This window comes from Aphelocoma coerulescens, chromosome 3, assembly GCF_041296385.1.
Source record: "Aphelocoma coerulescens isolate FSJ_1873_10779 chromosome 3, UR_Acoe_1.0, whole genome shotgun sequence".
In the NCBI taxonomy this organism is placed as follows: Eukaryota; Metazoa; Chordata; class Aves; order Passeriformes; family Corvidae; genus Aphelocoma; species Aphelocoma coerulescens.
The window spans coordinates 1,830,867-1,844,307 of NC_091016.1; the positions used below are offsets into that span (position 1 = coordinate 1,830,867).

The following is a 13,441-nucleotide window of genomic DNA, read 5'->3' on the forward strand; positions in this document are numbered from 1 at the left end:
GGATTGGGTAACGTGTTACAGAAAGAGCTAACTCTCTGGAGAAGGCATTTATCTTCTAAAAAGCAGTGAAAAAACAAGTTGTGTTTCAAACCCCTGTGGCAGGAGCCAATACCTAGGGGTTGATTGGGGGTTTTGTGCTTAGGAGGCAAACAGTCACTGCTCCTTAGCCCACATTTATGTACTTCTCTCCTAATTTTGAGCTGACACAGTGTGAGGAAAGACGGTTTTGGGTCAGAAGAAATGTTTTAGCAGAATAAAATATTTTATTTTGGTTTGCTCTCTTTTATGCTTCCAGCTAAATATAATTCCACAGAATTAAATTTAGTCTGAAAATACCATAAAAATGTGCTGGGAAAAGAAACATAGCAGCTCTTCCACCAAAAAAAACCAAGAAACAAAAAACAAACCAACAAAAGGGAAGGGAAGGGAAACCATGACTTTATCCCAGTTAAATTCTAAAAGATATGAAAAGTGACGCCCTTGCAGCTTTGCCTAAAAAACTTCTGTCAGTGTCCAAGGCCAGGCTGGATGGGGCTTGGAGCAGCCTGGTCTAGTGGAAGGAGCAACCCATGGCAGGGGTTGGAACAGGATGAGCTTTAAGGCCCCTTCCCACACAAACTGCTCTGGGATTCTATGATCCCGTGAAATCCACCCATGGCACAGCAAGGTGAATTCCTCCGATGAGGAGGATGGGCAGGATGGGCTCCTCCATCCCCCTCCCGCACCGCACTGCCAGGTGCCACCAGAGGTCCTGTCCCGTGCCCGGTGGGCTCCGTGTCCCTCCTCCAGCCCTGCTCCGCAGCAGCCAGGCTGCAGGAAAAGCACACAGCAAGCACCCAGGAGCTCCCAGGGACAGCAGCTGGGACAGGCCTGGTGGCTCCTGCGAGCACTAAAAACAAGCCACCCTTCCAGGAAAGAAAGGACAGGGAAAAAAAAGCCATCATAAGCCCTGGCTCCCACTCTGGTATCTCTGATGATAGGGGAAACATCACAAAAGAGAGATCCTTTTCATGCTTTTCTCCACAAAAGATAATGAAAAAACTGGATCTTGCAAAAGAATAAACAAGCACGAGGGAAAAGGGAGATTTTGTGTCCAATTTCAATACAAACACGTTTTTCAAGCGAAAAAGACTATTTCTCCTGTCCCTTTGCCTTACAACTCCTTTCCCCTTGTGTTTCCCTGCAACACCACCACACGAATCTGTAACTGGTGCTTGTTTAATCGTTGTTATTTACTGCTTCCACAGAGCTGGAAAGGCACTTGGAGAACGGAGACGAGTCTAGGCCCAGACAAGACACTGGCTCTGATATCCAACGCCACTGTTCAGCACCAAGTCTGGATTTGCTCCCCGAATCCACTCCCAACGTGAGGTGACACTCAGGACAATTCACTGACAGCCAGCCCCCAGCAGCCAGAGCAGAACTGCAGTGGGGGGAGTAAAAGCACAGGGTTTAAAGTATACTGAGACAGGAGTGTGGAGGAGCTGGGAACTGTGAAACAAGAAGTTAGGGACAGAGGCGTGAATCCAGGCCTTGCGGAGCGGTGCCAACCCCCCTTTTTCTGCATCTGTCCAGAAAACCTGTGAGATGATTTTTACCGGTGCTGAGAATGTGCTGAAGGGCAGCTGCTGGCCTGTGACTGATGCTGTGCCTTCCTTCCCAGGAAACTGAATTCCTGACACCAATGCATCTCCTTGGTTCCCAGCCCTGCAGCCGGAATTAACGCAGGAGAGCAAGATGCTCCACAGGTTGCAGGGTGCTCGTGGTCCTGTTCCCTGCCACTGGCCAGCAAATGGAGCTGGCCTGAAGCTGCCCCAAGTCAGCCACAGGCAAGAGAGCAGGAGGGAGCACCCACCAAGGCTGGAAAGCCTGGCTCCACCTCATGGAAAGCCTGGTTCCACACCACTCTGTCACCACGAACCGTGCCCGCCAAGGTGCCCCCACTGCACATGGGTTCCTGCCCTCCTTCAGACTGATCTATGTGCCTCCAAGCCAAGCTGAAAATTACCTCAGTGACAGAGAGTGTTTTCCCTACGGTACCCACTTAATTAAATATTGAAAGAGCTATTACCTTTCAGGAATGCCAGTGCACTGGCTGTGTCCATTATTTATAACATAATGTATTCATTATGCATTTTATCCCATGCTCCTATCTGCTGATCTCATAACAGGCCCTTAAACAGAATTTTAAGCAATTAATCCCACCTTAACTACGGACAAATATATATAGAAGCCTCAGGACATCTCTTTCTTATATTTATTTGAAGTAAGCAAACACATCTGGGAATAAATCTGGTAATCAGGGAAGAGAGGGACATGGCCAGGCAGCCTGGGAACCACAGAACCAACGTGAGCCAGGCTCATTTCAATCAAAACTGCCAGCCTGGGCTATCTGGAAAAAGTAAGCCTTGTCCCGCCACAGATCCCCTCCCACGACATCCCTTCCACACCGATGATCCAAACCCAAACGCCCCAGAACATCCGGGGCCGTCCCGCCTGCCAGGGCCCACCAGGCTCAGCCAGCCACTCTCCCACAGTCAACAGGTGTCCCAGCTGAGCTGCCCCAGGCTGTCCCTGGTGCTCCCCTGACCCAGCCCCAGCCCCCATCCCTGCATGCGGCAAATGTGGCTGCGAACCCCAAAGCTCACTGAGCACGTGGGTGCCAGCCCCGGTGCTGGCAGAGCCTCAGGGGCAGGGATGTCCTGCTCATCCCACTCTCCTTTGTGCCATTCGGATCCCTTTTCCCAGTCCCACGGGAGGGAATCAGCCCTGGGACCCCTCCTGCAAGAGGCAGCTACTCAGCCTTGTGCCCTGCTCTGCTGCAGACCCTGAATTGTAACACAGCTCCTGTTCTCTCTCAGCACAATGGTGACTGAAAAAAACTTTAAAAGAAGGAAAAAGGGGGAAAAAAAAGAAAAAAGAAAATAAAAGCCTCTCTAGACACATCCGGGAAGCTCCTCATAAATCACCACAGATCAATGCAGAAAACTATCAAAAACTATCCTTGGCTTCAGCAGGTTTTGGACTGGCCCTTACCAGGGTGGCACCGGAGTAACAAGGCTGCTGAAGCCTCTCAAGGCAGATCTGTACTGAGGCTTGACTGAAGCTTGTAGAGGCTCCTTAGCACATCCCTGCAAAGGCAGCCTGTCCCTAAAAGTAGAGGACATGGATGCAACCCCTGTCCAAACCGGTAAGTACACCCTTACTTTTCCACCCAGGGGATGTTCCCTACCAGCTGTCAGAAAAGGCAGGCACAAAGGCAAGAGGTACCAGTCCCAAGCAGCACAGCAGCACCCCTGCCCTCCTCTGAGAAATGAGCCTGGCCTGGAATGTTTCAAAGTGTTTCAAGGAAAAAAATAATACTACAGAGGGGGGAAAAAAAACCAACAACTTTCTATTTTTGACCAGAGATCCTGGAACAAAAGGACAGTGCTCCACATCATACCAGAATCAAGTGCTGGATGCTGTCCTTTCTTTATAAGGCTTTAAGACGGGCAGACCCTCCAAGAAGTGGTAAGCAATTCTTTATTTACCCTGAAGTGAGACGCTGCAGACGCGGGTTTAATTCACCGCTCTGCTATTAGCCCGCGAGGTGACCTTGGACAAGTTGTTCTGTCCGGATTCTCAGCTGGTGTCAGCTGGCGCCGTGCCACCACAGTCAATTTAAACAATTTGAGACGCCAGCCCCAGAGCCCTCGGGTCCTCAGCCTCCCTCTCCCAAACAGCTCTGCCACCCACACGCAGCCCCGCCATGCCCCAAGTGACCTGAGGGACGCAGAGTGGGGCGAAGGGAACTCCTGCTTCCCTTGGACAGTGCATGGTTTTCATAAAATGAAACAAAAAGCCTATTTTGGTTTTGGGGATTGTTTTAAATAGCCCTACGATCAAGGCTTTAAAAACACTACCGTGCTCTGGTGAGACCCCACCTGGAATCCAGCTGTGGGGCCACCAACATCAGAAGGATGGACAGACCTGTTGGAGCAAGTCCAGAGAGGCCACAAAGATGCTCAGAGGGCTGGACCACCTCTGCTGAGGAGACAGGCACCCCTGCAGCCTCCCTCTGGATCATTTCTTCACTCAAGAAGCTTTTGCATTACTCAGTTACTTTTTTGGACAACTCCACTTCTGAACAAGCTCGATTTGCTGCCTCCTCTGATTTAGCACAAGAATAAATCCACAGAACATGAAACTCAATTTGTTTTACTCTGCCAACAGTCAGCAGCAAAGTTAACTAGAGGGTGTTTTTAGGCGCTGCCTCTTCTCCCCGTTCCTCCCTTCCCATGCCACTGCTGTCCCAGGAGCAGCCCAGAGCCAGCAGCACCTTGCTGTGAGCATGGCTGATGGAACCTAGGGAACAAGCCAGCTCTGTGCGTGTGACAGGCCACCGGCTTGGACAGGAGCTCTCTGGGACAAGGGCTGTCTTGGCTCCGCCTTCACAAGGCCTGTGAGGAGCGCGGTCGCTCAGTCCTGGGCAGGATGGGCTGCTCACCACGACCCCAGACACCAAACCTGTGCCCTGACGAAAGATCTGACCCACGGTGCCTTAGCAGCCCATATCCTTGAGAGGACATGGTGCCACCCCATCAGTGAGACCCCTCCTTGCTGCACCGCTCAGCAGAGCTGTGTCCCAGGGCTCTGCAGCGTCCCTTGCCCCAGGCCCCACTGCAGCACCGGGCACCCTTCTGCAGAGCAGGGAACAGAGCCTACACGTCAAGTGTGATCACAGCCAGAACCCCCCCCTGCTCCTGAACCGTGTGGCACTCACTGGCCACCACAGCAAGGCATTTAACAACTCTTTTCTACTTGCCAGCAGCCTGGGGGTTGCACATCACATGCACCTACTCTTTTTTAACAACTCCAGTGCTAGGAGCCCTTTTGGACACGTCACGGTGCGTAAGCTCAGCTGCCACGGCTCCAGCTTTCCCTTAAACGAACTGCTGCCCTGTCTCAGCACAGGCAACGTTCACAGACAAGAGTTTCCTTCTGCCCCATGCTCTCAAAAAATACAAATCAACTGTCATGTCCAGGGGTGCACTGAGAACTGGAGGGCAGATCTTGTCAGAGGAAAAAGGGATGTCCATGTAAGGCTCGTTTCTCCTCCTGCTTTATGTTACAGGATGTTCTGGCCATCTTAGGGAAAAAAAACAGTTGTGTCTATCTCTGAATGAGGATTACTCTAATAGCAGACCCTTCAGTTGCTTGTAGCTCAGTTAGCATGTTTTTGGCGTGCGTATCAAAAAGACTCTTTGCCTGGACTTCAGAAGGCTCTTTCCCAATTGAGTTATTAAATGTGTCTGCAGTTCTGGTTGGATAGGTGCTGCCTGCTGCTGGAGCAAACGCTGAGGATGAGCCCCCGTGTACCAAGGTTCCCTTTAAGGGCACACACTCAGCACTGCCACATCTTTCTCCTCTCCCAGCACTGCGACTGATGGACGCTGCCAGGGAGCCACCACAGGGACACAGGAGACTTCCCGGGGTTAATCCACAGGGACAGGGCAGAACACTGTGGACCGGAGCTCTGCGTGCATGCCTGTCACTCCCGTGCCAATCCCAAGAGTTCTCTTGTGCCTCAGTTTCCCTCCCTCGCAGCCTGAGGACACGCTTGCTCACCTCGTTGCCTCCGGCAGGATCGGGGGCTGAGAAATGGCTGGAGCGAGGAAGGGCCTGGGTAACCTCGCACACACACGAAACCACCTGATGTCAACCCAGCACTTCCCACACTGCAAGTCAAGCCCTGGTCCCTGTCTTGGCTGCCTGAGGACACAAACCCAGCTCGGAGCTGAAGCACCACGCACACCATCGAGGAACAGCAAGGTCAGGCCAGGCTGTGCATCCCTGCCACTCCACACGGCTGTTCAGCTCGCAGCTAGGCACAGGAATGTCCCAAACCCACCAAATCCACGCCTCCAAACCCTTCCCGACACTCCTTTGTGCCCAGGAGTGTTTTCCCCTGTGAATGCTATTTCCCCTTCCCAACACACACTCACATCCACTGACACAGGACCTGTGCCCTGGGCTGCCACAGGCAGAACAGAGCTGAGCAAGAGGACGCCGTGGGGCAGGAGGTACAGCGGAGACACCTCCTGCTCCCCTCTCCTCCAGGCGATTCCCAGGTCCCAGCCATCACTTGGGGACCATCTGCTTCCCACAGGCAAGGCTTATAGGCAGATGACATTCCACGTTAGCCAAAAGCGTCCATAAAAGGCAAATAAAGTCCCAGCAAGTACTGTCTCACACAGCTTTCTCCCTGGACACCACATCTGGACTCCTCTTCAATGCCTCCCTTTTTCCAGAGGAACAAGACCCAGGACCTTTCCCTGGAGTCCTTGGTACAATGCTCCTAGTCTCAGCAATACGAAAAAAACCCCAACCCCACCCCAAAAAAAAAAAACCAACAACCAAACAAAACCAACCAACCAACCAACCAACCAACCAGAAAAATCCCAGATCAACACCTCCAGTTCCCATCAAGCTTCAGTTTTTAATCCAGTCTGGAGCCCAGCCCTTTCTGCTGGATGCAACACCCTGCCCCACTCCCTTCCCTTCTCTTCCCTCCAACAATCAAACACACTGAGAAATCCTGCTATTTCCAGAGTCTTCTCAGCCTGCTTCTGAAGAAAAGCTGAGCATCTAGAGGTTGTACCCATTCTATTTTTAAATCTGAGCATTAAGCTGAAATCCAGCCATACCACAGTACGGACACAGGGACTGCACTTATTTCCTGTCTCACACGGGTACAGCTGCTCCTTTGATGCAGTTGTCTCTTGGCCAAAGTGATGGAGGCCTCAGCACCCTCCCAAATTCCCGAGCACAGCAGGCTCATCCCACGCCCATCTCCCTGCCCAGGCAGCTCCACTGCTATCAATTCCAAGCTGACAAAATCGGGTCTCAGTCTCACCTGAACATTCCTTAGCTGGCTGCTGTGGAGACCTGACCTTCTGTGGAAGGCGATGCAAGAAAAGGTAACGTAAAGTAGTTTTCCGTGAGACAAGACAGAGGGACCTGACCCCGAGGGATTCCCAGCTAACTGCAAACTCCCCATCTGGATGCCCTCGGCAGTCAGTAACAAGGACAGGCAGCTCAGGGCTGAAGGAGTCTCACAGTCGGGCAAGGATCCCCGGGGAGGAGAGACAGAACACCTGCATCCCTCTAGGGTCAGCCAAGAGCCCATTCAGGAGCTGCAAATTACACACATTTACCACTTTGTTTTCAAAGGATTTCCCTTTGATGCCGTGAGCAATGCGGAGCAGCCGCAAGGATTTACTCACCGTGTAACCCTACTCTCCTGAGAGCATGTCTACAGGAAGGATGGTTTCCGTGGAAGGACTACGACCACGCTGCTCACACCTGGGCATGCCCGACCGCTCCTTCCCCTAAAGCCACAGCAGCGGAAAAAAGTTAGGATGAGGTTACCAGTGGCTCTTGGCATGGGTCTGACTCGGCTCCTGCTGATAAAACCCAGAGCAGAGCAAAGCTTTTGAACAGACCCAGTGCTCTCCAAAACCCCAAGCCTGAAGACTGCCCTAGAGAAGGGCAAGGAAGACAAGGCCAGAAGAAGAGTAAAACCCCCTTTTTTTACAAAATGCACTGCTGTGGCTGAGCTGCCTGGCTGTGGGCTGTGAAAAGCAGCGGGAGAGAGAGCACAGCACGGTGCAGCTCCCACCACAACATGGCCCAGCTCCACCGCCGTGCCCACAGGAGAATCCTGCGGCTTCACGGGAACTGCTGGAAGCTGCTGCACTGGATCCTAAGGTGCATCCCTCAGACTCTGAGCTCCTGCGAACCCCACGTGGTTTTCATTCCCAAACACAAAACTCTGAAGCTTTCGGGGACAGGTTTTGTGAAACTTGGCTCTCTTCCTCAAGTTTTATCTTAGAGAAAGCTTCATGAAAACTAAGTTTTCTATGCTCGTCAACAGGAAAGCCAGAAGGGGTAACTTAAACCACTCCAGAAGGAACAGAAACCAGAAGAAAACCCCTAGCTACCACAGAGTTGCCATCAATTTAAGGAACAGAGACAAAACAGAGAAAAGAGCCCTGGGGCAGGATAACACCTAGAAGCAGGTCAGGTCCAGAGGTGAGGGGAGTTTTCCAACTGCAGGGCTGGATGCTGATCTCCTCCAAGACCCTGTCCCATATCCAGGAGGGTAGACACAAATACCTGCCACGTGAATACATGACAGGTCCAGCCGAGCCTTTTGAGGATCCCTGACCAAAAATGGACAGTGTGACCGGCCTGCCTTTTCTAATTATGGACTCGTAATTATTCTATTATGGCCTAATTACGGACTATTCAAGATTAGCAACAGGAAGGAAGTACTAAGAAAGGGCTGGGACAGAACTGACCAGCCATGTCCACCTCCTCATGAGCTCTGCTGTTCTGACCACAGCCACCACCCAAGGGCTCTCTGTTCAACCACAGCTTGTTAATGCCCCTCACCGAGTCGTTCCAGCATGCTAGCCTGGCAGAAAACCTCTTTTATTTATCCTGGGCTAGTTTTCTGCTGGGTTAGCCTGCTGGGAGGGCTCAGCTTAGGGCCACCACCATGCCAGAGCCCAGGCACGAGGCACCAATGGGGGCAGGAGCAGCCACAAGCCACGGACAGGGCAGGACTGAGGCCGTACCGCTCCATCAGCGCAGGCAGGTGTGCAGCACAAGCCTACCTTACCTCAACAGACACCACAGGAAGAGCAGCTGCTGAGTCTTTCTGCAACTCACCTTCTCTCAGCCTGGTGTTCTCTCTGCTGGTGAGCAGCTGGGGTGGCCAGCAGCCCTCAGCCCCGACGCCCCGCTGGAGCCAGCGCTCCCGAGCACCCCGCATCCTCGTCCCGGGCACCATGACCCCGTGGCTCCCGGTGGGGTGCCAGAGTCCACCCTCAGGCGCCCAGCCTTGGCAAGGCAGCCAGCCTGGCACACAGCCCAGCGCTTCCACAACACTTCGAGGAAGTGGACTCCAAACGGGCCCGGAGAGGTGGGAGTTCTGAAGGCAGTTCTTCAGCCACAGCCAGGTGGGCAAGCCCTGCTCTGCTGGCGCCCGGAGCAGATGCTGACAGCCAAGCAAGCATGGCTCTGAGCAGGCTCCCTCACCCCTCCGAGCAGCGCCGCGCGTCCCATCCCTGCTCTCCCTGAGCTGCTCAACACAAGGGCTCAGTCTCAGTCAGCTGTCGGTGCAGGACCTTGAACAAGCACTAAATAAATGAACAAGTCATTTCCTGCAAGGCCAAACACGCTCCCTGCCAAAGAGGTCACATACCACGCTCTGGCCTGATGCCTCTCCCGAGTTTATGAGGGTAAATTCCCATATCCAGGGGTCCAACAATTACAGCAATACATCTGGGCTAGGATTACTCACGCTGGAGCTAGGATTACGCTCCGCTGAAGAGGTGAGGAAAACAACTGCTTTTGTGCTTTCACTGCATGACCTCCAAAGTTCGGTTTGGGTTTCTTGGTTTGCACAAACCAAAACATTCAAATGAAATCAGGGAGTTTTCGCTTAACTCTCAGCTAGAGGACCAGGATCTGTCACACCAAGGCTCTTCAGCGTTATTTTGGCAGTAAGGAGATCTGTAAGGAAAAGCCCTTTGAGGCAGGGCCCGTGACAAAGCGGTCGGGAGCGAGCAGCCTACGTGGCTCATTCCAGCCTTGTGAGCTCCTCCAACCAGCACCGGGGCGGCAAGGCGGACATGCCCAGGATCCTTGCTCCCCATCTCTCATCACACCACCCAGGATTGCTCAGAGGCTTTCTGAGTGTGTTTTCGTGACAGGGATGCTCTCAACACACCACAGCCCACAAGGACCAGGCAAATACCAGTCCTGTGAAAACAGCCCCAGCTTCATGTTTGGGGTAAGTCTCAGAGCCTGTCAAAACGCATCTGGCAGGCCCTGCTCCGCCATTCTGAACACTTCGCTCCCCTCAAGTTAAAACAAGACTTAAAAGAAACCCCAGTCTTCCACGCTTGAATCACACGGGCAGCTCCATGTGCTTGGATGTGCCCATCCCCATGAGTAAGGGCTGCAGAATCAGACCCAGCTTTTCCTCACCATCCTGCCAAAGACACAGACACAAAGAAGAAGAGAAAAATCCCACTGACTGATGCCCCTGCTATTTCTGCTGTCCACGACAGCAAACTGGTAAAAGGCCTGACTCAGAAGCCTCCCTTGAAAAACCTGAATCATTACGATCTGGAAGACGGTCTCATATAATGAAGTCTCCGCTCCTCCCTCCCTCTGGAAGAGGGAATTTGCGTCAGAGTGATGGAGGGGATAGAGAAGGGGGAAAAAAAAATAAACCCAACTTCACTCTCCATTTGACCCTCTCCGCGCGGGCGGCAGAGTCGGGCAGCTGGATTTGGGGTCTGCAGGGCTGTGTTTGGCCTCAGTTACACCTCTCAGCTACCAGTGTTGACTTCCTTAATGTCAGAGCATAACCACGGAGTTACACTGCCAGGAAGCAAAGAAAGAGGCTCCCCAGCTGTATGATCACTGCCCAGACAAACTGTGTGAACTTGGATTTCTTCTCAGCACTGTGTCTATTTCCGAAAGCTTGATCCTTGTGCAATACGGAGATCATCGGAATGAGCCTCATAGAACGGTATAATGTTTTAACACTTTGTTACTACGCATCATTTAGCGTCAGGAGATCTCACACTCACCTCACAAAGCAGCCTTATTTTCGAGACCCAGCCAAACAAGACATGGAGAGATTAGACTAAGTCCCTCAGAGAAGCACTGGGAGCCACCGGAGCAGAAACCCAGAGCTTGTGCCGTGCCCCTGGCGTTGCCTCCCCGAGATGGTTTATCGATTAGACCGCTGTGGTTACCCGCCTCTCCAGAAGGGCTCTAGCCTGTTTCCTGCGGGGACACACAGGTACACACACCTCACAAGGAGGCTCTGGCACCCAACACCCTCTGCACACACAGGTCACCAGTGACCCGAAAAGCCCTGCTCCTCCAGATCCAGGCCACGGCTGAAACGGTGCCTGAGGGGAAGGGGACTGACTAAGAAAAACAGCGGCACTCAAAACGAGCACGTATCGTGCGAAGAGGGGATTCAAGCCTAGGGTTTCTGAGCCGGATCGCGCCTCGACACCAAGGCTCTCCAGGAGCAGCGGTCACTGCAGCATCTCCACTGCACCCCAGGGAAGCCTGTGCCCAGCCTCACGCTGCCACCGCTCCCTCTGGCACCGAGGATGTTGGGAGCTGCCCACGCCACGTGTGCTCCTAACAGCACACGGTGAAAACCACCCCAGAGCCTCCTGCCAGGGCAGCAGGGAGAGAGATGCCACTCGACAGGAACGCACCACAGCCCAGTCAAAAGTTTGTGCTGGATCTTAAACCCCACGTTTTCACCTGGGAAAAATACCGAGACAGCTGAACAGAAATACACCTTTCCACCTCCTAAGCACAACGCAAAGGCCAGAGAGCACCAGGCTGTATCCGAGGCTCCCCAGAGAGCCCGCTCGCTTTGGGCCCACGCAGCGCCAGCGGATGCAGTGGGCGCTGTGGAAAATTTCCACCTGTAAAACGACTCTTCTCCCTGTCACTCCTGGCTCTGCACGGCAGCCGGGTCTTCTGCGCCGAATGCCATTCCTCATCTCTCGGATTAACTTTAAGCAAACTCTGATCACAACGCGAGACAGGCTCCCAAACTGAAGCAAAGCGGCCAGAGCCCTGACATGAGCTTGCTGCACCAGCTAGGGAACATTTCAGCAGCTCAGGCAGAGCGCAGACGAATGCACCTGCGGCACCAGCCTTCGCGGCAGACGGAGCTCCTTCTGCATAGGCAGGGACCCCAAAACAGGGGATGGGAACGAGCACTGCTCTTCAGACAGAGGTGAGCATGCTGGGCCGCTCTCAAAATAGGTGTGAAAATCACCCTTGCCACATCACCTACTAATATCTCGTGTGGCAAAGGCAGCAGCATGCAGCCAGTCTGCTCGGCTGGACACAAATCACCTTCCCTCTGACGGGAAGGGGGAAGAGAGCACCACAGACCTTCACACCAGCAGCCTTTGAAGTTTAGGTAAAGGAAGGATGGATACTGGCCTTACACATCTGCATCTTCCATGCTGGCAGACTTGAATATACCTCAGTACACGCATAAACTCCTGTTTACTCACAATGATGTTCGTGTTTTTCCTGGCCTTACTTCTCAGATGCAATCACCGTGTTTGTGAGAAAAAGCATAAGTATTAGAAGACATGTACCAAAAAAAAAAAAAAAAAAAAAAAAGATGATTCGATTAAATTGAGGGCATAAGAGTCCCGAATCTCAAAAACCCATCCCAATATCGTTATACTCCACAAGAAACGCTGTGCTCAAGCCGTAGCTGGTGTTTGTGCTCTTCCCCGAACATGAGAGCATTCCTCACACCATGCTGGACACCGTGAAACCCTTCAGACACGTCTGTTTATTTAAAAAGCAAATTCGAGTCACGGAGGGGTATGCTCTTCTTTTCTTAAAGGCAAATAAGCCTGGCGTAAATTCTGCTTACATTCACGGATCTGCAAAGCAAAACGCGAGCCGCTTCCGATCGCCCCCCGCGCAGCGGTGGGCAGGGGACCCCCGGGCGCCATCGCAGCGCCCCGGCCCCGCAGGGGGGGCTCCGGGCACCCCGCTCCGGCCGCGCCGAGCCCCCCGCGCCCCGTGCCCGCCGGGACCCCCGTGGCGGGCGGGCCCCGCTCCGCCCCGCACGCCGAGCTCCGCCAAGTTTCGCGCCGCTCCCGGGGCCGCCCCCGGCGCGCAACGCCCCGGCTCGGGCGGGCCCCGGCGCGGACCCCCGGGAGGAAGCCCCGGCCGCCCCGGCCCCCGCAGCGCCGCCCTCCGCAGCCGGGCCCCGGTGGCCCCGCCGCCGCCGCCCCCCGCCGCGGCCCCGCACTCACCGCCGCGCCCGGCCGCGCAGCCGGCCAGCAGCAGGGCCAGGGCGGCCAGCGCGCACAGCTGCCCCCGCAGCAGCTCCCCTCGCCGCCGCCGCCGCAGCCGCCGCCGCTCCGCCGCCGTGCCCGGGGCGCCCATCGCGGCCGCTCCGCTGCGCTCCGACCGCTCCCCGCGCCGCGCCGAGCCCCGCCGGGCTCCGCAGCGCCGCCTCCGCCCGCCCACAGAGGGCGGGACGGGGCGGGGGCCGCACGGCAGCGCGGCGGGGCTGGCGGGCCCGGCGGGGCCGCGGCCCCTCGGCCGGCGCGCAGAGCGAGCACGGCCCCGGCTGGTTCCCGGGCGGGCAGGGGCGGCGAGGCAGCGTGGCCCGGCCTCGCCTGCGCTGGGTATCGCACCCATCGCACCGCCCGCCACCGCGGGGGCGCTCGGGACCTCTCGGCATCGTCTCCTGGGCTACAGCCTGTACCACCCGTGCGGTGTCTTGACACCAGAAAAGCCCCAGCGCACCGGTGACCCCTCACCGGTGCTCCCAGTGACTGCAGCAGGCAGCTCTTGCTGCCATCCCTGC

At 54.8% G+C, this 13,441-nt stretch overlaps 1 protein-coding gene across 2 annotated transcripts in view; it reads right to left on the reverse strand.

Moving 5' to 3' along the window:
- The window catches only part of SLC24A3 (solute carrier family 24 member 3), a 109,326-nt gene extending 96,367 nt beyond the window's left edge, over positions 1 to 12,959 (reverse strand). For both annotated transcript variants that reach the window (XM_069008754.1, XM_069008753.1), the window contains exon 1: positions 12,882 to 12,959. The gene's annotated coding sequence lies outside the window, so the exon portion shown is untranslated. The remainder of the gene's footprint in view (positions 1 to 12,881) is intronic.
- Between the last annotated feature and the right edge of the window lie 482 nt (positions 12,960 to 13,441).